The 26,489-nt window shown below is 39.4% G+C and overlaps 1 protein-coding gene across 5 annotated transcripts in view; it reads right to left on the bottom strand.

Annotated features, from left to right (window-relative positions):
* The window catches only part of LOC145999010 (regulator of G-protein signaling 9), a 304,822-nt gene extending 282,797 nt beyond the window's left edge, over window positions 1-22,025 (bottom strand). For all 5 annotated transcript variants that reach the window (XM_083135882.1, XM_083135883.1, XM_083135888.1 and 2 more), the window contains exon 1: window positions 21,686-22,025. The gene's annotated coding sequence lies outside the window, so the exon portion shown is untranslated. The remainder of the gene's footprint in view (window positions 1-21,685) is intronic.
* Between the last annotated feature and the right edge of the window lie 4,464 nt (window positions 22,026-26,489).

The raw sequence follows: 26,489 nt of genomic DNA on the forward strand, positions 1-26,489 counted from the left end.
TTAGCTTTGATAAGGAGAGAATCGAGATTAGACTTCGATAATAATTATTCACGATTTGCTTTTTATGTTGATAATGAGAATATTTGAATTTTTGCATCTTAAGTGGCTCAAGTTGCATATGTTTACTTAATGTGAGGTATAAGACACAGAATAAATACATCTACCACATACACTTGCCAACAAGACATAACAAGGACTTCATTGTTATAGGAAGGTTGTTTTATTTTTGATTTGCCCAAGGAGACCTATGCTTTACATAGCATAAAGAATGTGCCTATGATGCACACATCATTCCTGCCATAGAGCAGAAGATTTGCCCATAGAGGCCATTATTGTTTTGAATATGCACATGTAAGGGGCTGCGGACCCGTGCATTAAATACGTTTAACCTGTGAAGTGTGTTAGTGAAATAGACTAGTGTTAGTAAAACCTTGAGCCCAGTAATGGAATTTTAAAAAAGCTAAAAACGATGAGATAAAGTTGAAGAGAAGGGTGCATGAAAAATATAAAATAAAAGGAATTTTCTTATTTTAATATATATATCGATAACTTTTTCAATTTTTAATTTCAAAACTAGCCAACAAATTTGGATATAATACATCTTATTAAATCATGTATTGATTTTCATACTTATACTATTTGTGTAGAAACTACAAACATTTTTTTGTAATTTTCATTGCTAATAACAACAATGTAGAAATAAAGTTCAAGAGACATAGTGGTCAAGTACATGAAGACAAGGAACTTAAAGTGGTCAAGAGGCTTGAAGTTGTGACATGTGAAGAAAGTGCATGAAGATAAATTAAGACTTTCAACTAAGCATATTCTAATGCCTTTGAACTTTCACAGAATAGGATACTACAGCCAATAAGATAGCAGGAGAAGATGCACCAAGGAGATCCCGGACACATTTCTCCAGCCGGTACGAGAGCTCCAGCCAGGCAGACCAGATGGCAGAAGAAGAGGCCAGGATGGGCTACTATTCCAAGATGACTATGCAATGCGGACGGCACACCATTATTACCAAACGTATTCCCGAGCCACTAAACACCAGAGTTAGCAGTTGGAAGAGGGAAGATGATGCCATGGACACCAGATGAAGCAGTGGGGGCACTACTCACTTGCCCAGAGCCAATCCAGGCAGGAGGAGAAGCAGCAGCCGAGAACTCCACCGATGGGAGAAAGAAAGAGACAGGCAGACTTGCCAATGAGAGGCAGATGTGACCCGAACACTTAAGTCTACGGGTGCTAGGGTTACATTCTGACCTAAGCCAACATCATGAGCCAAGACACATCAGAAGTCCTGCATGAGGTATCGCAACAGCAAGCTGAAAATTTGCTTCAGTACATTTCAGAAAATTTTATTCGGGAGCAGGGGGATGTATAACCGATGTACGAATTACCAGATGTACGAATTACCATTACCATCGGTCTTTCTACGCATTCCCCCCAAGATTTCATTTTTCTGCTCTCTGAGAAAAGGACAGCTGTCTCAAGAAAACAGCATTCTTTCCCATGAAGCCCTGCATATATCACCGCACCTACTTCGAGATAAAGAAACCAGAATGTTCCCGCAATAAACTCTGATATGCATCCAGTCCATATTCGGCTCACGTCAACATAAATTCATGCTCAGCCTGATGGCTGAAATCTAGAAATGCAGCTAATCACGGAACTTCAGGCATTTTAAAATTTAAAAACCCCAAGGAGACTCTCGCCCTCGTCCCAAACAAGGAACCTCTGTTCTCAAGGGAGTTCGCAGCTGGTCAGGCTCAGAATCGAGACAATTGCTCTACACATAGCAGGCTCGAAGAGACGTCATAACTTCTACGATCGCGCCGACCAGTCTGGCTCAGTGACAGTGAAGTGACAAGGGTAAATAGTACGGAATCTTGAACTACAACCCTGCCCGAAAGTATATCTTCGTATCTCTTCGCCTCAGTGAAGTTTCGACAGCCACAGAAGGCATAACTTTAACGAAGTGTCCGAGTTGTGAGCAATAAAAATTAATTAGAACGAGATATTTTTCTCCTCGAAATCAGCTCTCAAACAAGGTGTTATTGTGTTTTCGTGCTACGCGATTATCACCCTTCACGTCCTTCAGTGTATGCGATTCTCACCCCTTCAGTGTAAACATGACCGTGTGTGGGAGGAGTTAAAAGTTGGACGACCAATAGAGAAAAAGGACAATTGCTCTCGGAGCGGAGGAAGGAACTCTGGGGAAATAGAAAAAGTAGGAACTTGAGAGGAACAGGGACATTCACAGTGCAACATTCACAGTTCGACATTCACAGTTCACCAATTCAGATTCAGACTCTCGTTTCAGCACCTTTGCAGGTCGGAGAGGTATTTATTTTCTCCTCTCTTTGAGATTTCAACTTTAACTCTTAAAATTGTTAGGAAATGGTGCTCACTTAAAGGACTAGTGTTCGTACGTAACGCTGGCCATTAGCCGCTGCTAACTTGTTCCGACCCAGAGACTTATGGGTCGGCGATAGTGTTTTGTCCGCATGGTGCGTGTGTAGACGGGAGGCAAGGTGTTGTAAGTGTGTCATCTACAGTGCATTAAATACTATGTCATAACATGTTTCAGTGTTCAGTGTCTTGATTTCTGATTCCTTCTTGTAGTAATAATTTAGCTCGTAAATGAAGACCAATGCATTGGGAACGTATGCGTCTTAATCCATTGGCCGAACTCTTGAACCGTCGACACGATGTATCATCCCGTGTCTTAATTAGTTTGATACATTTATCTCTTTTGCATAAGTGAACATCTATGCCATGCCTAATTAACGTAAGACCGGATTCGAAATTTCTAATATATTTACATACAATATTATCAATAACAGGGTTATTCTTCAGGGTTCTAGAACATTCTCCGCCTTTCCTCGATAATTATATTTATCCTTAAATTATAATCACAATATTTTATTTCACACACACAAGCCAAAAACCTCATTTTATTTAGTGTAAATCGAAAAATGTCGGAGGGGGCTCTAGCCCCCTGAGGCCCCCTCTGGATACGTGCCTGCACGTAGATGTAGTTTTTTTTAAATGCTGAGAAAGTTCATGCAGAAAAGGTTTTTGTAGATTATACAAGTTATGAGCATTATACTAGTTAGGATTCTTTTAAGAGGGGATCCATAAATGTGGATCAAAGAGACGATCCGAAATACTGTTGGAGTGTTAGATGTGACCACAGGCGCTATGGTAGTATTGCAACTGCACCTAGTTGTAATTTTATGGTCCAAAGTAACGAAAAAGATTCAACCCAATAGACTCGACAAGCAATCAGTAACATGGTCGATTAGACTAACCCGGAGTACAGCTTTGTGTATATTGTTTACATTCAATTCTCAGACGTATTCGAATCGTATTGTATTCCGCAAATTAACAATGTTTTCAAATTTCCTTGAATTTCCTTTCACCACTACCACTGAACAGCCACGATAACTCTAAGTCTAGGAAATAATATAAATTAAATAATATGTAATATGACTGAACAACATTTCTGATGTGATTTAAAAATAACGAGATATAATCATCTCAGACAGCAGTTCGAAAGAATCGGGACAGGAATTCAGAAGAATGGATACCTCAAATCAATGATTTAAAACAATTACCAAATATTGCAGGCTGCAGACTTCTGAATCCTGCCTCTTTCCACAAACAAGCCAATCATTTATGAAAGGACAAAATCGAATTTCCTACAAAATCTGAAAAATCGTCGAATTTCGTAAAACTCTTACAATTTTATAGGTTCACATTAAATCATTTCGTAGTTACAGGGAGGGCATAGCTACTTTGCTCTCCATTCCTTGGGTACGGATCTGTTTCTAACTATATGCAGGGCACTGTACTCAGGTGCTAAAATGCTCTAGTCAGTGTCTAGTCAGTGGATTCCCGGAGTAGGCGTATTCAAGTAGGGTGACCAGATTTACTGATGCGAAAAGCAGGACATCCATGGATGCGTTCCGGGTTAGGGAAGGGGTTCAGCTATAACTAAAAGAGCACAGGGTCGAGTGGACCCCTCCCCCCTTTGGCAAAGAAAAAGTCATGTTGCTTACATGTCTCCTGAAATATTACACAATTCTCTTGAATCTGTTTTCTTCTTGATTTGATTTGATTTTTGTTATTTAACGTCACCTTGTTTGTTACTTTTGGCAACAATGAATATGAGTGATGACATGTTAAAATTCATTAATGGACATTCACAAAGAACATCCATGCACAGGCCAGGATTCGACCCCAGGACCCCTCCCGTCCTAGCGTTCAACGACTCAGCCACGGAGGTCTTCCCTTCTTATATACTTCCCTTTTCATTATTATTTCTTTCGTCCCTATTTTGTTAATCTTTTCAATTTTACATATTAACCTTCCTATCTCTCTCGTTTTCTTGTGTGTATTTTCTTACTTTCTTACCATAAAAAATCCATACATTGTGAAATAATATTAAAATATTAATCAATACTGAGAATATATTTGTCTCTTGCCGCAGCTGTAATAATCATCTCATCAATGTCAAACACAAAGATGCTGCATGTATTATCTATTTTTAAGCAACAAATATAAACTCTACAGTAAGAAGAAGGTTGTGAGCGAAGCGAGCGTGAAAAATTTTAGATCTACAAGTATTTGAAGACTAAAATTGGTAAACGCTGTAAGTGCCACAATAATTCAAACACCGTTTTCCACGTTAAACTGTGAAATGTGCCATGCTTTATAATGTGATAGACGTGAAATGTGGCTGGTAGCCCTCTATGTAGTTCAAAGGGTGTGTAAAGAGATCAAGTGTGAACGTTCTTATGGGCTGATGTGCGGAACGATGTGATTTCCCAACACTTTCGCTTTTGGCACTTACAACGTTTACCACTTTTAGTCCTCATTTCCTGGCAAATTAACAATACTATTAAGTTGAAAAAGGCACTAACAGTTTCAAGGAGGTAAACAATTCGTCTGGATGTCTTGCAGGACATTTCGCAGGACGCTGCTGAAAAATAGGACATATTTGTGTTGTTTTCTTTGGAGTACCATCGCAGACCGAGACATGACCCTGAAAAAAAGGACTGTCCTGCGACAATCAGAACGTCTGATCACCCGAATTCAAGCAAGACATTGGTATTCCCGCATAAGTAGCTCTGGGGCTCACCAGCTTCACATCATCTGAGTCCTGGGATATGTCAAGGGCAATAATGTCTGGAGTGGGGCACATGCATTTCTATCCAGTCCATCTCGTGCGACCTGCGTCTCAAAACTTACTTAACAAGAGGTTAACAGCCAATCCCCCCACCCCCTCCCCGTGTCAGGCACTGCTTTGTTTCCAAGCCGCGGATGCTTCTGTAACCCTCAACGGATGGATGGCGTGTTGTCCGCTGTCGTGATGTCGTCCGTCACGCACGCGGCCATTCGGCGGGCGTGCAGCACGCAGTCGAAGGCCTTAGACGATTTTCTATGGCACAATGGAACCTTACCCTAACTGCCAATCGATACATCCTTTGTTACATACCCTGCTTTGTCACCTAAACAACAACCTCTCTCTTCGTTATCTTGTCAAACACATGTATAGTCTTCAGATCATTGTCTGTGCTCAACAATGTCCTATTCACTTCTCCCGAGAACGGGAGTGTTCAAAAAGTTCTAGAGCTGGAAAAAGATGTTCCTTGAATAGCAGCATGGAGGTACATAAGGGAGGGTTCAACTGATCCAAACTCTTGCCCATTGTGTTTACAATTTTGTAAGAAATAATATTCCCTTACTTTTCCAGGTTTCTCAGACCAAGTCAATAGAGGAATTCATGTATTTAAAAGTCTGTGTAAGAATGTTGCTACATTTTAATTAATCACCAGATTTAGAATCCCACTTACCCAAGTTTTAGAATATTCACTTCGCATTCTAAAAGCAATAACAAGAAGGGAAACTGTACAGAAATTGACTGTTGGATAGGTGCATCAGAGGCGATCTTTTATATATTACTTGCCACGTATTTACTAATGGCAAACAAACAATTGTTTTTTATATTACAAATAAGAATTTTAGCATAAATAATACATAATTATAATCAAATTTAATGCTATATGTATTAATCTTAATATCAACCAAACGCAACCCAAAAATTGCTACAAAACAGTGGTAAATACTAATGACCACTTATTGTAGTAAATTCATACATGAAAACATGGCCCCTTTTCTTAGAACAATTCTTAATGTAACTACCAATAATACTCAGTATACCAAACTAAAGTATAGTTTGTCACCAAAATATTTTAAAAATTCTTGTTTGTCCTTTTTTCTTCATTTCTTCAAAAACTTACTTTTAAAGCACTACTACAAAAATATTAATTTTTCCAGATACACAGTAAATTTCCCTGATATTTACATGATTTCTTCAGAAAAAGTAATTTCCCAGACTGGTTGAAACCCTGTTTTCATTGGTTTAGTAAACCGTTAAAAAATATTTTGAAGAACAAAAAATGGGCAACACTACAATGTTCCAAAGACCCCCAACAATTTCATATATGTGTTAGTAGCCCACTTACAATATACAAGGCCAATGGTGGTAACTCTGTTGCCTTGTAATCAAGATGTCCTGAGTTCGATCCCGGGTGGAGGTACGTACTCGTTCGGATCTAACCTTAAAGTGTAGGCCCAGTCCCGGTGAGTATATCTAAGCATAAAGTTGACTTCAACATAAAATGTTGTCTTCGATTTTATTGGTTAATATTTTTAGCATTGCTTTTCTGCAACTTCTTGGCTAATCGCGACGGTGTTGATATGGTGCAATTAATAAAAGGACACTCACCAAGAACAGCCATGCCTAGGCTGGGATTCTAACCCAGGACCCTTTGCTTTTAAACTTCCTACCACTCCAAATTCGTAAATTACTCAACTTTAAATCCATAACCTATCCAATGTCATAACTTTACACTGGTATTAACCTTCCGATTACTAACCTGTTCTCTTTAACTTTAAGATCTTAAAATTAATAATTGTAGATGTAACACAATAGCATGTTAACCCTACTAACACTTATATATGTTTGATTGATTTAGTGTTTTAGTCCACTTTATGCACAGTAAGGCTAATCGGGACTGGGCCTACGAAATAAAGTGGGATCCGAACCACTATGTGCCTCCACCAGGTATCGAACCCGGGAACCCTTGATTACAAGGCAACGACGCTACCACTGCACCATAGGGGAGGCCTCTTATATATGTAAACCAATTACTTTCTGGTCTCCGAATAATCATTGGTCCTTTTCCTGGTATGATGTTTAATCATACCATCATGTAAAAAAAATGAAATAACAAATAAAGTGTATAGAACAAGGAAAAACGGGGGATCCGGTAAATATTTAGCGTAAGTGACGTCCCGGGACAATAGCCCATACCTCCGAGTGTATGCGGGTGGAGGAGGGCATTTTTTCGGGAGTCCCCCCTGTTTATTTTATATTTATTTACCTACGGTTCCTTATTTACTTGCGTTTTCTTAATGACCCCTTGCGCCGTAACGCACTGTGTTAACCACTACGCCCCAGAGATCGGCGTATAAGAAGAATTCAATTTTGCAAACGCGCTACGTAAAGAAGCGAAGTACAGTACCTTGTTAAAACCAGGGTGTGTGATCCACGACCTGTGGAAACGGACTTAACCTTGACAAGAGTCGTTAAACATTCAGCACCCGATCACCAAATGGAATGGGCGTGCAATAGCCAAGGTGAACAACCGGAACAGGGCATAAAATTCAGAGCACGATCCGCCCGAGAACGCTAATAGCGGGGGCTCCATTTTATCCCATTCTCTCCGTCCACGACATAATTGCTTTCCTTCCATTCGCCACGGATCGTGAGCGCCGCCCACGCTGCATTGTAATGGGAGAACGGCGTTCCTGCGGGATAGATCCCGAGGGATGCTGTGCGGGATTATAACCGCAATTAAAGATATCATTAAGAGATGCTCCGAGATGCCGCAATTGGTATCTTCCTGAGCTCCGGTTTATTTTCTCCAGGCACATGGCCGTAAATAGGTGTTCCATGCTTTTCATTCGAGATATTGCAGTTTGATTTCTGAGACGACTGATGTTTCACACGGTTGCTGAGTTCTACTTTACTCATGTTGGCATTAACGTCCTCACTCACCAATATATTATATATATACTATATTGGGGGAACGCGTCTCCCTTGTCCCCCGCTAACGACGCTCGTGTATACTAGGGTTAATATAATGGAAGCAGCTACATCTGGGAACATCCTAGAACAAAATTTGGAAGTGAGTTTTCTGCGTAACCACGCTATGCTTCATGGGTACTAACAGCAAACTGGGAAATTGATTTCACTGCTTACTGATTCTTGAACGAACTGGCCAATTAAATGGATTCTTTCACGTCTCCATATCTCTCTCTCTCTCTCTCTCTCTCTCTCTCTCTCTCTCTCTCTCTCTCTCATTTCTTCCATATCTCCCTACTTCACTCACTCACTCTACCCCTTTCTATCTAACCCCACGTCACTGATCCCTCTCTTCTCTCTATCTCTCCTTCCTTAACTCCCGATTCCATTATCTCTCTCCCTCTTTAATATACAGTAAACCCTAGTTACCACGAATCCCAAGGGACCGAAAAATCAAGAGTTCGTGTTAAAAAAATTCGTGCTAACCGGGGACTCAAATTTTATTATTGCAATACAGTTCTTTCTACACATTAACCATTTACAATACGTGTTATGTATGTCATCATAGAAAACACTACTACAGTACTACGGTAATTGACGTTTAAGAAAAGTACTCGCAGATCATTTATCAAAGCAGTTTTTCCAATCTTCTTGAGACACCTCCATAATATGGTTTTTGAACGCATCAACGGCGACTTCCGCCGACGAAAATCGTTGTCCACGCAATTTATTCTTGACATTCGGGAACAAGAAGTCATTGGGTGCCAAATCAGGACTGTACGGCGGATGACCCATCAATTCGATTTTTTGACTGTTCATAAAGTCGGTTGTTAGACGAGATGTGTGACAGCTGGTATTGTCTTGATGAAGAATGATCCGACGGTGTTTGTTTGTTTTCCGTATTTGACCGAAGACCTCTGGCAAACAAATTGTTGTGTACCAATCAGAGTTGACCGTTCTACGTTCCTCTAAAGGTACAGTTGCCACATGACCAGATTCCCCGAAAAAAACAGGCGACCATTTGTTTCGATGTGCTTCGAGCGTGAACAACTTTTGTTGGATTGGGTTCATCTTGAAACACCCATACAGTCGACTGCTGTTTACGTTCCGGCTCATATGCATATATCCATGATTTGTTACCTGTTACAATCTTATATACGTCTTTTGAAGCACCACGATTGTATTTATTGAGCATTTGTTTGCACCAATTGACGCGAGCGTCCTTTTGAGTTTTTGTCAAATTGTGTGGGATCCAACGAGAACATACCTTTCTCACAGCTAAATGATCATGTAATATTTTATGTATGCTGGTGGAACTAATGCCTATGGTTGCCTCAATCTCACAGTATGTCACATGACGATCTTGCAGTATTAGGTTTTGCACAGCATCAATGTTTTCTTGAACAACAACTGATTTTGGACGACCTTCGCGAATCTCGTCGGTGAGGGAATGGCGGCCACGATTAAATTTGTTATACCAGCGTTCACAGTGGCAAAGGATGGGGCTTCATCGCCAAATATGGAAGTAAGTTGATCGATGCACTCTTGTCTTGATAATCCAAGTCGAAAATCGTAAAAAATCATCGCACGAAAATGTTCACGAGTTAATTCCATTTTATTGTTGTTGCGCAATCCCCAAGGCAACATAAACAACACAAATGAAGCTATTGACAAAACATTTGGAGTACATTATGGTCAATAATGCCAGACGATTCCGTGCAAACGTTAAATCGCGCCTAACTTCAATCAGTGTTGCCAAGGCTCAAAATATAAATAGTGACCCTCGTAGTACACTGAACTTTTGTAGTTACAGAACTGACTAATCGAAATAATTTATGTTGCGTTAAACTAGCCTACGGTGTCACGTGCCATTTCCGACGACACAATGAAAAATGCAAGGAAGAAATGTTTCCCGAGAGCGATGATAGATGGCAGCACGCCATATATAGAAGAGCAGAGTTCATTGTAGAATCTTGGAGCGGAGAAGAGCGATTATATATATTATAGTAAATGCAAAATATATAAAGGAAGAGTATAAAAATTATAGAAGGAGTGAATAAAATTTTGTATATAGCCAATTTAGATAATTAAGAATATGCTCGTATATGAAACAATTAGGAAAGTTAATAAGTGAGCAAATGAATTCAGAAATATATCTCTCTCCATTCTGATCTTAGTGATCAGAATTCGATTTAATACCTGTGACGAGGAGAATATCGTCAGCTTTTGTATTTGTCCGTCCCTCGGTGGCGCTGTGGTCAAATTAGACGCCCCGAAGCACTTACGGTTGCGCTTCTTATTAGACGCACTGGGCCATAGGCAGCGCTTGCTGTTAGCGATCCTGGGCTATTCCCCCTTTTGGTCGTTACATAGAAGGTGGCGCTATTGTCAGTTTAGTCGACCCTACTCTTTCTATAAGTATAGCTTGTATCGTTTGCCAAAGAAGCAGGGAAAACGATCGCATATATGTAATAAATAAGATTACGATTTAAAAAGGTAAGAAATAAATTAGAAGTAAAAGAAGAAGAAGCCTTTTCCCAAAATAGAAGGAAGATAAGAAGAAGAAGCCTTTTCCCAAATCAAAAAGAAGAAGAAGTCTTTTTCCCAAATCAAAAAGAACAAAAAGAAGAAGTCCTTTCCAAAAATAGAAAGAAGAAAAGAAGAAGAAGTCTTTTCCAAAACAGAAGGAAGAAAAGAAGAAGAAGCCTTTTCCCAAATCAAAGATAGGAAGGAAGAAGAAGCTTTTTCCAGAAATTACGAGAAGAAAGAAGAAGAAGATTTCCTTTCAAGAAGAATATAACCGACGTAAATTTTGGAATCAGCAATAAATATATATTTCAATGTATATATACTCCTAGTCCTGATTCCAACCTCACTTTACTTCAAAGAAAGTTCCGAAAGATCAGTTTTCCCCCTAAGAACAACATGTCAGATCCACGTGGAGTCCAATAAATCGTCCCTTGAAACCTTTCCCACCAATAGCGTTCGTCCAAGAAATGACAGCTCTCGTCAATTCCACGTGGACTAAATGAGATGTTGCTAATTCAGTTTCTTTAGAGATTTTTGAACGCGAAGTTGCGGTTGCGTTATCTTTGCTAGGTTGTGTTATCGTATTGTGCTACTTTTTTATACAATATAAAGACCTTGGGAGTAAAACGTCGCAGTGAATGAATGAATGTCTAAACACTGCAGGCAAAAGTGACAACATCGCTTTACAGAAAAACAGGCGGTGGCTCGAAACCAGATACGGTTCCGGTCAGCTTCCTCTGGGGTTGTGTCAAAGATGCCGAACTGCTGCTACATTCAGGACTTCAGCTATATAAGCTTCGCTATATAATTTCTCTGTATTGTGTACAGTTTTCAGAATATAGATCCGCATTTAACTATATCCTCTTGGCTATAAAACGCTTTCTTATTTGGAATTCTCGAATAAAGAACCTATCCCCTGAGATTAAGATATTTCTATAGCCGTGGTAAATAACATTTAAGTACGTACCCCCAGGGTCGTAGCATAGTGGCGCCCATAACGTGGAGCCTTACCTTAACATACACCCAAGGGCGTAGCAACGGTAGTTCTTTAATTTCAGAAATTTCTAAGATACCGGCATATCGGCTGAGATCAAAATTATAAAAGTTACTAAAAAAAGTAATTTCTTAAAAGTTACTTAATTTTTCTTCCAAAGATAAAGTGATGCGCTAAAAACACGTTAGCATGTCATCATTATAGTTTATCGGAGCTATATACACGAGGGTGAATCAAATAATTTAAAGTTCTACAAAAATATAGGACACAATAGCTCAAATTTACATAAGGTATCTACCGCATGTTATTTACAGAACGTCCTCAAGACTAGAAATTGTTCTGTGCATCTTTGTTGTGTTTAACTGAACATTTCGCTGTTGGTGTAGTCGGGGTAACATCTCTTCTTCTCACCATCTCCGTCTTCTTTGTCTCTACATATCCTTCCCTATCTCTATCTCTCTCTTTCTCCTTCCCCATGTCACTAACAGTCTCCTCTTTGCCTGCCTCTCTTCTCTCTCTATACATCATCATGTCTCTCTCTTTTCTCTCTCTATATATCCTTCCTTATCTTTTTCTCTCCCTCCCTCCCTCCCTCCCTCTCTCTCTCTCTCTCTCTCTCTCTCTCCTTATTTCTGTTTCCTTTCCTATCTCTCTCCTCTTCTTGTTTCTATCAAATTATTTATCTCTGTATGTCTTCCTACCTTAAAATAGCAGGTAAAGAGTAAGCATGACAAAAATATAAGCGGATGTGCTTTTTGATTGATTGATTTGGTTTTATTCTATTTTATTTGTGGACAAATTAAATCGCAATCCAGGCGGACCATTTTGAACACATTAAAAGTTACAACACACACTCCGTGGCGGCGAGGTCAGAGTAACGCGTCACGAAGCCAGAGCTTCTTCAGTCCTAGCTATCCTATCGCTCATTCATCCTCAGAGTCACGATTAACCCAATTGATAGAAAAAACGATAAAGTAACTAAAATAGAAATGGAGAAAACTACAGTGATTCAAGACAAAACTTATTAATCAGCTTATCGTTGTGTGACTATGAGGTCAGCTGGTCGATTTCCATCACCGATTTGATTTGTTTTTCCAATTTCGTCATTTCTCCAGTACAATCGCCTTGTAATCAAGAGGTCCCGGGTTCGATACCCGATGGAGGCATGGCACAGCGGTTCGGATCCCACTGTAGGTCTAGTCCCGATTAGCCTTTCTGCGCATAAAGTGGACTTAAAAGAACAATTAAAAAATTCAAAATTCTTCGGTGCAAGAAGATACCTAAACTTGGATAGTCCAAGTTACGGACCAATGACGAACTCAGACAACATCTTCAATGCTTGAGTTTTTACTAAGTTTACTAGTCAGGGCTTTTCTGATCAAGAGTCTCTGGTTTCTACTCCTGCTATGGTCAATTTCAGTGATCCACTACCAGCTTAAGTTGCCGATTCTGACGAATTTACCTAGCTTCTACACAAGGGGAAAAATTTGGCAAAACTTCTTTGGGGATGGAAACTCTGCTCCCATCCTCCTTCCCCTGGTGAGCATAAAAGAGAAGCGAGACAGGAGGTCTGTTGAACGGTAATAGAGGGAGACGAGACGTGAAAAGTCTGGCGAAGGTGAGTGGGGTTGCCTGTCGTGTTGTTCTCTGGTCATTTTCCCAGGAAGAGTTGCATCCTTACCACATATGCTTCCCTGCGCAGCCACTGTGTTATTTGGGTTTCATAACACAAGGGGTTGTCAAAGCTGTAAACTGATCCTTCCTCCATTGCACGCAACGTCTCCTTTTGAATTTAACCTCGTTTGCTTTTATCATTAACTTCCTACCATTCTCTGCATGCCCTTTATATTCTTTTATCTCGGCGTATCACTCCATGTAGAGATTATTTTTATGCTCTTCGCGCGCATTCAAAATTCTTCTCGAATGATTGTTCTATGTATTCTCTTTTTTTTTTTAATAATATTCGCCGCTTCTCTCTTATTATTTAACTTTCCTTTGTTGTTTTGTTCATTTTTATCTTTTCTTTCCTTTTCTATGTTTACTTCTCCTTCGTACAATAACGCTTCTTATATCTCGTATTTTTCTTCTTTCCTATTTGATCCTAAAGTCCTTTATTCCCATTGTCTCTTGTCTCGTTGTATTGTACACCTTCGCAACTAAATTATGAATTGTAGCTTTCTTGGCGACGTGATTCGAACAAGTGTTCTCGGGTTTACCAGCCAGTTTAAATCGTCGTTATCTTCGCTCCAAACGTTGGAAGCTATCGCCAATATAACCTGGCTGGTAACCCGAGAACACTTGTTCGAACCTTTGCAACTACTTCATTAGTATCTTCTTCATTCCATTCGGTGAACATTTTCCTTTAACAATTTATATCTCTGCCAGGTAACTTCCAGAGCTTCAAATAATCCTTGTTTCATATCTTGAATTCAGGAACAGTTGGGAGCCCGTGCCCGGTCAAATTAAAAGACTTTCCTGTTGCTCTCTTCAGTCACTGGAGTCTAATGCTGAGATGGAACTTAAAGAAGACCATGGGCAATTCCTCCAAGAGGGTGTGGCCAGGAAAAGTAGCCAGAGGTTCTTCCCACTATGTTGAGGACAATAAGTGACAGCTTTGCAATTTACAATTTACTCATTTTCATCATTTGGTAATTATTTAAAGGTATTTCGAGGGTTTGAGGCACAATCTTGCTCCATTCCACTCTTTCTTGTCATCCTCTGATGATTCTCTCACACATCCTTCGTGTTTGTACCAGCATTCATTCAATCTATTCTCGTATCAGGATGTACGAATATATGATGCACAATATCAGTGATTTACAATGCACAGTTTCTTCTTTTTAACTTCCACATGCATTATACACTTCTTTGGCCTTGTATTATATTTGAGATTTTGAAACTAATCTCAAAATTGGATTTACTTAGACTATCAGAGAGAAAGGGGGGACATGAAAATATCATTTCTTATAACTTTTAGTCTTCAAATAGTTTATGTCCCTTCATTTCTTCCAAACTACAGTCAGTTTCCTGAATGCAACACCAGAAATGTTACACCGATTGAAATGTTACATCAGTATGAAAAAGTATAAAATCATTCTTACATTATCAAATAGCTACACATCATTCTGAAAAACATAAAATATTCTTCGAAAACATTATTTTCATTTAAAGATGCCTGATATTTCAAATTAGTTTTGTTTTTTTTAGACTATCCTATTTGTCTGTTCCCTATTTTATTAATATTTGCATAATTTTAATATTATTACTTTTCATGTTCCTTTATGTGTAGTGTATTACTCAGGTTGTGCGAACTGGTAGAAATCTTTGTAATAGAGGAAGGCTGAAATTCAGACCTATAAAAAATATCGGCCCTCGTAGCGGAGTGGTTAGCACATCGCACTACGATGCCAGGGGTTCCCAGGTTCGAATTCTGGCGTGGGCATGGATGTTTGTGAGTGTCCATTCATCAATTTCATCATATTATCACTCATTCCTATCTTTGCAAATTAGCCAAAAGTGGCACAAAAAGTGAAGTAAAACAAAGCAAATCAAATCAAATGAGACCTATAAAAATGTCATTCACGTTTCCATGGAAACAGGATTCGAACGTATTGTGATCAAGAATCAGAAGACGGGATGCTGAACAAACCAATCGGACAACAATGTGAGCGGGTTATTATTTCCAGTTGAGAAGCAATATGGAAAATCAATTTCGGAGCATTATGCAAACAGAATGCAAACATCTCCTCTCGCCCTGCACATGTAAATGATGTATGAGCGTATACTGAGCATAATCATCCACCTCCGCCCTCTCACACCCACACTTATGCCGACACACACCCCCGAGAGATCCGAGCTTGCAAACTAGCCACACACAGACTCCACATTCCTCTATTTGATCTCCTGGAAAATTTACCCTTTGCTTCGAGTGGAATGCGGTCGAGCATCGCCATGCAAAAATAATAACAGGTATTGGTTTTGCGTGTTTACCATCAGCCCACACGGGGAAGCTTCCTTGTCCCGATATCGCAGGTCCGTATTCCGATGATCATGTTTTATTCCTTGTCGCTTGTTTGAAAATGTGTTCGGAGCTAGATTGCAAAGTTTTATCGCCAGTTGGAGCTGTGATCGCCATTGTGTCAAATCGAAGGTTTTAGTGTGGAAGTTTCACGAGGCGAGATCTGTGGTCAGATTTTCGACTCTAGTACCAACTCATATGAACAATGGCACTGCCTGTGAACTCGCTACGTACTGCCTCTTAATTCTTCATAGACTCTGCTGCCGTAGATTCTTACTACACAAAAAGGTTGTTTGTGTAGAGGAATCAAAAAATGGTCATAGCAACCAAACCACTAGTTGAAACAGAAGACAAACAAATTATATTTGGTTCAGTGTTACAAAGACATCGTGAACTATTTTCAAGTCACCGGTGTCAATTATTAGTAAGCCTCGTCAAATTATGCCCAGAATAGGCCAAACAAATAGAACCAAAAACCATCTTAAGGTCATGGGCACTATACTGATCGCAACTCCAGCTGGCGGTTGACTTTGATGGCTATTTCTGGCGCTTTCTGTCCCCCAATCATTTTCGGGGCGTGTGGTCCGATGGGTGTTAACAAACTCAGTTGGGAAGTAAAAGCTGAAGGGGTCACATCGCTCTCCCGAAGCAACGTTGCCAAGCGTAGTTCTGTTCTTGCCAGTTTCTTTATATGACTATGTGTCCGCCTGCATTACGACCTGTGGGTGGTCCTTCCGGAAACCTTCATCGTGCAGAACCACGTGTGCAGTTGATCCGCTGATTTCTGGTACTGACCGAGAAAGCTCTTTATCGCTTTACAGTACGTTTGGCAACATGTGGTGAACCCAGCGCGAAATTGTTTCGTCCCGCGAACAACGCTCGGTACCTTGTGACTCGAAAATGCCCGATCTCAGTCGAAGAAAATTCAACTGATCGCTGATTCGCTGTTTCCCAGCCGCCAGTTGGAGTTGCGTTTAGTATAGCGTACGTAGCCGACCTTCATGGTGGAGTGGTTAGAACAGCGCTACGACGCCAGGGGTCGCGGGTTCGCGTTCGGGCATGGACATGGGTGTTCTCTATTGTGTGTGTCCCTTCATCATCGTCGCGACTAGCCAAAAGTGGAAGAAAGGCGATGCTAAATAACCTGAATTGTAAAGACTGAAATTGCTACGTTCTAGGGGCGGACGGGATACACAATAAAATATATCATAATCACCATTGTAACCTTCGTTTTGAAAGTTGTTCGAAGACAAAATTAGTAATCAGGGGTCATTTTAAGAAGGTTTGAATTCAACACTTTGGTTTTTCCCAGAGTTCTTTATTGCTTTCATTGCAAAATTTTTATTATTTTTTCAAAATTTGGTGAGAGCTGTAGCCCCATCAGCATCCCCAGTCGTCATAGAAACAACATAAGAAACCATCTGACCCTTGTCGGCAAATGAAACAGGCTCGTAATCAAGACACACTCGCCATTACGTCAAGTTTCATCTTTATATTATTGTAGTTTTCGAGCAAATTCTAAAGAGGGCCTGCGAAGCGTTGAGAATTCATGAAATGCCAACCTCATAAATCTTCCGCTGAAGGCTGTTGACCTTCCGCCATGCAATGCGATATTTTCAACAAAAGCCACGCCCAGAATAATAAACACATGCGCCCATACAGAAATAAGCCCTCACCTGGGATATCATGCGTCTCCCCCTTCGTATACAAACACGTTGCTTCACAAGCTCCGCTGCTGCTACGTCTCTAGATAGCTTCGACAGTACTCATTACAAATAAGTTGGAGCTCAGATTACGACCAACAGAACTGCAGCGAAATGACTGGTCCACAGACGGCATTATCACACCCAAAGACGTAATTAAGGGGTGGATCCAGGGGGTCCGAACCCCCCTCCCCCCCGAAAAACGTACAAAGTACAACAATTAAATAATGAAAACATACTCGTTTTGCATTTATTGTACAGTCGATGGTTATTTCCTCTGAGCTTAATGGATTGGAATCATACGTCTCCGAATGATAGTACCAGAGAAGATTTATGCACATTACTTGTGATAATATGCATTATAATCAAGAACTTTACTTTTTGTTAACTGGATCTAACATCCTCTTTTGTTACTCAATAAATATTCAATTCTTTATCTACTTAACATTAATCTCCTTGCCAGCGAACAGGCCCTCTCTAGAATTTACTCGAAAACTACGATAAGAGGAAACTTGACGTGGAGGTGAGCGTTTCTTGATTACGAGTCCGTTTCATTTGCCGACAAGGGTTATAATTGGTTTAGATGCTTTCGTATGTTGTTTCTATGACGACTGGGGATGCTGATGGGGCTACAGCTCCCACCAAATTTTGCAATGAAAGCAATAAAGAACTCTGGTAAAAACCAAAGTGGTGAATTCAAACCTTTTTAAAATGACCCCCGATTACTAATTTTGTCTTCGAACAACTTTCAAAATGAAGGTTACAATGGTGAATGCGATATATTTTATTGTGTACCCCGTCCGCCCATAGAATGTAGCAATTTCTGTCTTTACAAATCAGGCTATTTAGCGTCGCTTTTCTTCCACGTTTGGCTAATCGCGACGATGATGAAGGGACACACACAATAGAGACCAGTCATGTCCATTCCAGAAGCGAACCCGCGACCCTTGGCGTCGTAGCGCTGTTCTAACCACTCCACCATGGAGGTCGGCTGCGTACGCTAGTGCCCATGAACTAAAGATGGTTTTTGGTTCCATTTGTTTGGCATTGTCTGGGCATAATTTGACGAGGTTTACTAATAATTGACACCGGTGACTTGAAAATAGTTCAAGGTGTCCCGGGTTCGACACCCGGTGGAGGCACATAGTGCTTCGGATACTACTTTAAACTGTAGGTCCAGTACCGATTAGCCTTACTGTGCATAAAGTGGACTGAAAACACCAAGTCAATCAATCAATCAATTGAAAATAGTTCACGATATCCTTGTAACACTTAATCAAATGGAAATTTGGCTAGACGTAAAATAGATAATAAATATGTGCTGTTATATAAAGTCCTTTTACCTATTCATGTAATAATAACAATACAATGTTAATTAATTTACATACATAGATAATATTTCAATTAATTTAATATAATTTCAATTATTTTAATGGAAATATTATTATTATTACTATTTCTGAGACACTTGGTTCGAACCCCCCAGAAATATATTTCTAGATACGTGTCTGCTCATACCAGAAATACAACGAGGAATGATCTAGTATTGCATTTGGGCAAAATCGGTCAGCGCGGTTTAAGATGGCGAGATAAGTACGCATGTTTATTATGTTGGTCGCGCGATAACAAGCTGATTTACTCAAAACTCAAACTTTTAGGTCATTACCCGGTATATACGCTTTGCAATAACTTGAATCTTTGTGGATTGGTCTGGTATTACATTTGAACGAAGGGAATCAACAGGTTTTTGATGATGGACTTTATACCAAGCGTAACAAATTTGTGGAAAATATACTGTGAAAAATATATCTGTCTGTGATGTATCGTCTTATAATAGCACAATATATGCGATAAGTGAGAAAAAATTATATCAGACTTCAATCAACAATGTTCATCATTGTCTGGTTGTCTTATTTCGTCACAATCGAAATGAATATATAAGAGAGGCGGAGGAAGAGCGATAGAGAGAGTAGATTAAACAACAATCGATAAAACTGATAGCTCATTCGTTGGAAATATTTGTTTATCCATCATGAGAAACTATTTCGGGGCACAGAGCTCCCAGAAAGTCTGCGACATTTTGCAAAATCAGTATACCGGCAGTTTGATAAACAAGTGGGTGATTGGACGCGAGTTTGTGAGGAGAAAATATTTCAGCTATGAAATTATTTTGTGATGCAGCAGTGGCGTGTATGTTCGAACAGCTTCGCCAGAAAAAAGAACTTCCGAGATAAAAAAAAAAGGACCGTAATACTACTATGACGGCGAAGCTAGGCAGTCGCCCACTTCTGGAGCTAACACTAACAATAATATCTAGATTGATTAATTGAGTTATTTCATTTTACTTCGCTTTTGTGCCACTTTTGACTAATCGCGAAGATGAGAATGATGTAATGAAATTGATGAAGGGACACTCATAAAGAATACCCATACGCAGACTAGTATTCGAACCCCTAGCATCGTAGGGCGCTGTGCTAGCCACGTAAGTCGGTCGATGTCTAGATTGAGTTGGATACTGTGACGGAAAATAGAAGTTGGAAATCCTTTCCATTAAAATATCTCTAAATAGGTTAAAAAATATATTTTAAAATTTCAGAATTCAACAATAATTTACTAAGCATTGCTTTCTTTCTCTCAGATTTGATGTAATTGTTTGTAGCGAGAACCACTTTTTAGATATAACGACATTCATATTCACTAAGTGATTCAGTGAATTAGCAGTTTACACCAATTACTTCAATTTGAAACACTCTCCATTTTAAACGATTCTAGTAATGAGTGTTGTTATCTTTAAAGGCGAAGTAAATGTAAGGGTATTGATTAAGATACAGAAATTTCAAAAAAATAAATTGCTTTTTTTTAGACTTTGCTTGTATACAACTTACACTACACTCGTGTGCAAAGAAAATTTTAAAGGAAATGAGCTGTAAACATATTCGTCCTTTTCCAAATACGAAATACACACTGAACGGAAGTGTAAAATTCACCTTTTATACATTAACATAAAACAGTGATATAGGCTACTTTATGTGTTTCAATACGCATTATATATTACATTAAAGCTATATATAAATATAATATAAACGTTTACAGGGCCGTCAAACAGATTGAAGAATAAAAGACGTCCTGTTAAAAATAGGACATGACTTAATCGTTAGTGGTAAAAGAGTGTAATATTTACCATCTTTTCATGTATCAAAGTTTTTTCTAGGAAAGGAAAGTCAAAAGTGTGTGGTGTGTTTGTGTCGGGGGGATATAACCTCGGTCAACAACTTCTTGGGCAGGTCACTATATTACACCCCTCTCAAAAATCCGATTAAGGGAACAGGCGAATTACAGCTAACAGTGGCTGCGATTACAGGGGTAGTTGTTCCCTTTCCTACTTTCTACTCCCTTACTATGACCTCTTGATGCAAAGCCTTGTCTACCAAGAAAAAGTGAACTGTCTTTCCTCGCCCCCCGCCCCCCTCTCCCGTTTTAGAACCCAATCGCCGCTACGGCCTAACAGCCCGGGTACAATTTTTCCCTTGGCTCAAATACAACATAAATCGGTAAAATAACCCTCCCTTCTTTACGAAGGTGGGAAGAATTGTTGTGTCAGGAACCCACGAAATACTTCACCTTATCTGTCTTACATTAGTGTCCTGGTTTGCTTTCATTTGTTAACGTGTCCAGAGATTTGTGGTAGGTACTAACTGTGGAGAGTGCTAAATATTTCCGACATAATCGTTCCTACGTCACGTTTTACACTAAACGACACAATGAGAAAATGTTTCCGGCAATTCTTAACTTTGACTGATTTAGGTAATGTCAGAATGGAAGTCTGCTACGCAATATCCATTGGTATTTTTAACAGAACTCGTTTCCTACCACATACAAATTTAACAGAATATCATCAACTGTGATTTGAAATATGTAGAAAATATAGATTTTTTAATTCATTTGATTTTCATTGCTAAAATGCAACATTAGAATTGCATTACATAATTTTGTCGAATGCAAATAGTTACTTATCCAGTCTTAGTCTTTATGACAAGAAAAACACATAAGTCGACGAATCATTTGAAGCTTCGAGCCTCAGAATTGCGTTCAAAATTTAGCTTCAATGTTCACCTTGTCTTGACTATCAAAACACGGCTCCCGTATGATGTCATCAATGTAAACAATTTCCTAGTGTTACAACCGGATTCTAATGCTCGCCACATGTAAACAAGGAAGCTTTCTGGCTACATAAATGCAAATTCACAGACAATAACACAAGAGATGTTTATTTAACCTACCGTAATTCGCCAAGAAATTCATCCGAGGCAAGAGTCGTTCACACCATACAACACTGGCCCTGGCTATCGAACGTTATCCTAGAACGAACTGTTAAAAAAAAGGGGGGGAATAAAAGAAGAAAATAACAATGTTTTCTCACGGCTCACAGAAACGTCCAATGTTAATCAACAGGGCTCCTTAGTTAAGTCTTATCACAAGTGACACGGAACGGGTAGATATTCGAGTAGTTTAACTGTACACGCGGCTGTTACTATGCAGGCTTTCTTCTGTCCTTTGTTACAAAAACCTAGCAGATATCACTTTTTTGACAAGAACGACGAGCGTTGCCGTGCCGGACCGAGCACCACTGCGAAATGGTCTCGCCCGCTCTGCTGAAGCAATGTTGCCAGATCGTTCGATCTTGCGCTCTGGTTTTCTCGCGAGCAAGGGGCCTCGAAGCCGTATTGATTTGAGATTCGCGGAAGTGGTAGTCGAGCAGCTCCACCTCTCCGGAGACAAAATATATTATTCCAATGTAACCTGTACGCCTTAAAAAATCCTTTATATCTCCCAGAGCGAGCTCATTTCTTGCAACAACAGGTCCCCCTCTAACAAAATATTCAAGCAAATGCTTCTTAATAGATCCGCCCAGTTCACCCAAATGTTGGGTGCTACGTTTTTGCAGCAACCGTGTGGGTTGGCTGATTGGCGAGGGAATGTTGGGCGGGAAGCAAGGTATGCAACGATTACACTTCGATAACGGAATGAACGATGGACTTGTTTGTTTGTGAGAAACGTCACAGCCAAGACAGCAGGCCTGGGTTGTTTATGGCTGCACGTGGGAGATTAGAATCGTTGACCACACCTTGTGATGACTATTTTAGCTGCTCCAAATCGACACCTCGTTTCTCAAATGGAATTTACTTTCCAATGCCTTCTTACTGAATTTTGGCAGTCATTTTTCCAGTAAAATATTAATTCCGACAGTGGAGCGAGATTCTGTTGAAAGAGGTTAATATTTTCTCATCGTTTCACTTATTCGTTAATATTTATTTAGGAAATATGGCAAATAGAAAGCTCATATCCTGGGCAAGTCGCTGGATTTCAATTTAAAACGTAGTTAAAACTCGGAAATTTATTTCCACAGGAAATTTTGGTTAAATTTCGTACCGTTTTACTTGTAGCAGAGAAAAAGTAGCAAAAGTAATGTTATTTATGACAAGTTGGTTGTCAGCTTCGGCTAGCTCCTTCCCAGGCCCATTCGCAAGGGAGGGCAAGGGGCCATGCCCCCTTCAAACTGTGAATATTTCAAATAAAAATTCCAAAATAACATTGACGATTTTTCACAGGTGATCACCACGAAAGACAACTCTTTGACGACATGTCACTCCCATCCCCACACTTCGGGAAAAAGGCCACACGAAAATATTTTTGTGGAAAAATGTGAATTTTTTGGAAATCGGGCCCACTCAGCCGGACATCTAGGTACCACTAATTTAAAATACCGGCCTAATCTTATGAAACGAACATGTAACAACAATCCATTAAAGTTTCACCCACCTCCGTTCAACAAAAATGGGCCCACAGTGAATACATACATACATATATTTTATACGTGTGTGTGTGTGTGTACATATAGTATTTATTTTGTAGAATCGGCTCTGTGTACGCAAGTAGGTTGAAATTTGCAGGTAATCACTCTTTGATAGCATGTCACTCGCGTCTTCACATATTGGAAAATAAATCCGTAAAACAGCATTTTTTGGAAAATTCCCTGCCGGCACCTTATTAGGGAAGTGTTAGGTGTGAAACTTTGGTGAATTGTATTTACATGTTCGTAATATGAGATAGAATCGTCATTTTTGATTGGTATCAATTAGGGTCCCGACAATACTACTATGCCATCGGGGAAACCCTTTGAAAACTAGTGGCAGGCTTCCTTTTCAACTATTTTTTACTTTAAAGAAATTTTAAACGTACTAACAAAACAACTATTAACTTATTAACATATTTAAGTTACTTTCATAAAGTGTTAAATTATCCTAGACTCCGCAATACATTGACCTTTGGCGTAGGTATGCGGCCATAAGGCAATTTTAGATTTTCTTCACGGCTCCAATTTTTCTCCTACGCATTTCTTTCTTTAAGCTTCATATCTACTCTCCTAAGCGTCTTATCCTATTATATCAGAAAGACGAATTTTCCGTCCACAGGCTACTCAGTTCAGCACTTGAAAGCATCTGTTCACAGACATGACCTCACACTTTTTTTTAACTCTTTCTTCTTCCCGCTAATATTGCTCCCTTCTCTTCTGGTACAATAAATTTTACAACCCAAATTCTCCAACAATGTTTCGGCCAAGTGGGAGCAAGAATTGAAATCGCTCTTCCATCACGTTCTGTATCTCTTCCCCTCCACAGGCTAAAGAAAGAGAAAGTTATTCATGAAGTTCCCTCTAGAGGGCAGTTCGTTACGTTTCAATATTCTGTGCTCTTCTGTGAATTTCCCTTAAGGTTAAAAGCAACTGCTGATAATATAGACATGCATTGAACTTGTGCAGTAAGATTAACTGTAACGCTGATGGCCCACATGCCAACCACAATCTGACTCACGTGCGCAGTTTACAGTACTGTAAAGACTAATTATTGTTATGACGTCGTGCATACTAACCACCATGTGGCTCTGGTGTACAATCAACAAATTTAGCGGGGTAGTACTGTGTAATTTATACAGCGCAATCTCGATGCATTCATTGAGTCTTGTTAACGTTATTGCTTTCACTGAACGGAAGCCTAATTACACGAATAATAATTGAAAAGTAATCGAACAATGTAATTGAAACCCACCTTGGAAAAATGCTGCATGAAGAAGTACTTCCAATGAGGCGAGTGGACATACAGGTTATTTATTATACATATTATTTGTTTAATATTTTATTTCATTCTTTGTTTTTGTCTTATTAACCGTCGCTTTTCTGGCCTTCAGGTTAATCGTGATGATGAGAATGATTGATTTGCTTGAATATAGATAACGAGACGGTATATCCAGTATCCAAAAGATCTACGATACTGATAGTACCGTCGTTTCGTCATCACGAGGAAAAAAAGGGATTGACACAAACTCTATACTTCTAATAACCTTGGCTGGATTCATCGATATCGATATAATTGGTACCGTCGATGTCAATAATATCGCTGATACTATCGATATCCATATTTTGAACACATCGGCCCTTCGATAGTTTAAAATATATCGATTCGATATTGATATAGCGTGTAGTTCAACATGAGCAATCTCAATCTTCACCTCTTGGATCCGAACCGTTTAAAGTGGTATCCGAAAGACTTTGTGCCTCCACCGGGTGCATGGCAACTTGTTTCACAAAGAGTTGTATTTATTGTTGACAAAGAATTAATTCAAGTTACTGCTACATAACAAAACATCATGCAGAATTTTAACCTAAGAGATCACTGTTATTTTGATGTAATTATGTAGGTGTTAAATAAACAAATGCCTACGATAAACGTGTACTTTAATAATAACACTTAAAGTACTTTTAAGAATAAAAAAAAATCAATTTTTCATCATTAAAACCGTAAATGCATAAAATGGTTATGTTTCCTATTGGAGCAAGGTGCAAAGTAATGAGATCAGGGTGGAAAGTAGTGTGGGGCACCAAAAATCCACCTCGCCTGGGTGAAAGTTTTATCCTGGATCGCTACTGACTATAATTGATGAATTCCGTTGCTCTCCCTCTTGCATTAGAACACCAGGCCACGTTCTGGTATAAAGAAAACGATTTTAGAGGCAATCATAGATTTCGCGATATTATTACTTTAACTTTTTTACCGTTTTCAACATAAAAGTAAAATATATCACAAAATAAAGCTTTTAACAGATACGATAATACATTCTCAGGGAGAATTCACGCCGAAGCACATAACTCTTGGGAACGAGCCAATCAGCAGCAACGTTTCACACCGTAGCGGCTTGACTGGCCGCACAAATCTGCATCCGATTGGTGAAATCCTCAGGCGACACATGTCGACTCTCGCATCAATGTGAATCCTCCCATAGGTGTTTCCCGTGAATATTTATTTTTAAAATATGTATAATATTTAATATGTCGAACGTTTTTTTTATTTTTCTGTACCCCCACACACATATATACAGGGTGTTCATAAAGTCCCGGTACCATTACCAAAAAACATAGCTCGGAAACAACATACAATAGAACAATGTTGTTAATTGCAAAATGAGCTACAAACTCTCCACGTTTATATGCCATACACCTCAATGTGCGCCCCTCTAGTTGCTCTCAGAACATCAAGGCGGTAATCAACTTCTGCCCATACACGCCCCAGCATATTACCAATAACAGTTAGGATACTCTCCGTTATTGTTGTTCCAAGAGTAGCAATATCTGGAACAGAAGTGCGGTAAACACAATCATTGACATACCCCCAGAAGAAGAAATCCAAGGGTGTGAAATCGAGGGAGCGCGGTGGCCAGGGAATAGGTTCATCACGGCCTATCCACCTGCCAGGGAATAGTTCTTGTAGTGTTGTTACTCTGGTCAATCACACCTGCAACAAAAGTAAACAAACAAACCGTCATTTTGCAATCAACAGCAATGTTCTATTGCATGTAGTTTCCGAGCTGTTTTTTTGTAATGGTACCGGGACTTTATGAACACATTTTGTATATATATATATATATAAACTCAATGCGGGTGATTAAATGTGTTAGCAAATTACTATTTAAGAGCTGAACAATTAAAAATTCTAGTCAATATATATAGCATACAAATCAAAACTATTAACC

This window comes from Lepisma saccharinum, chromosome 14 (genome assembly GCF_977018435.1).
Source record: "Lepisma saccharinum chromosome 14, izLepSacc3.1, whole genome shotgun sequence".
NCBI classification, from domain to species: domain Eukaryota; kingdom Metazoa; phylum Arthropoda; class Insecta; order Zygentoma; family Lepismatidae; genus Lepisma; species Lepisma saccharinum.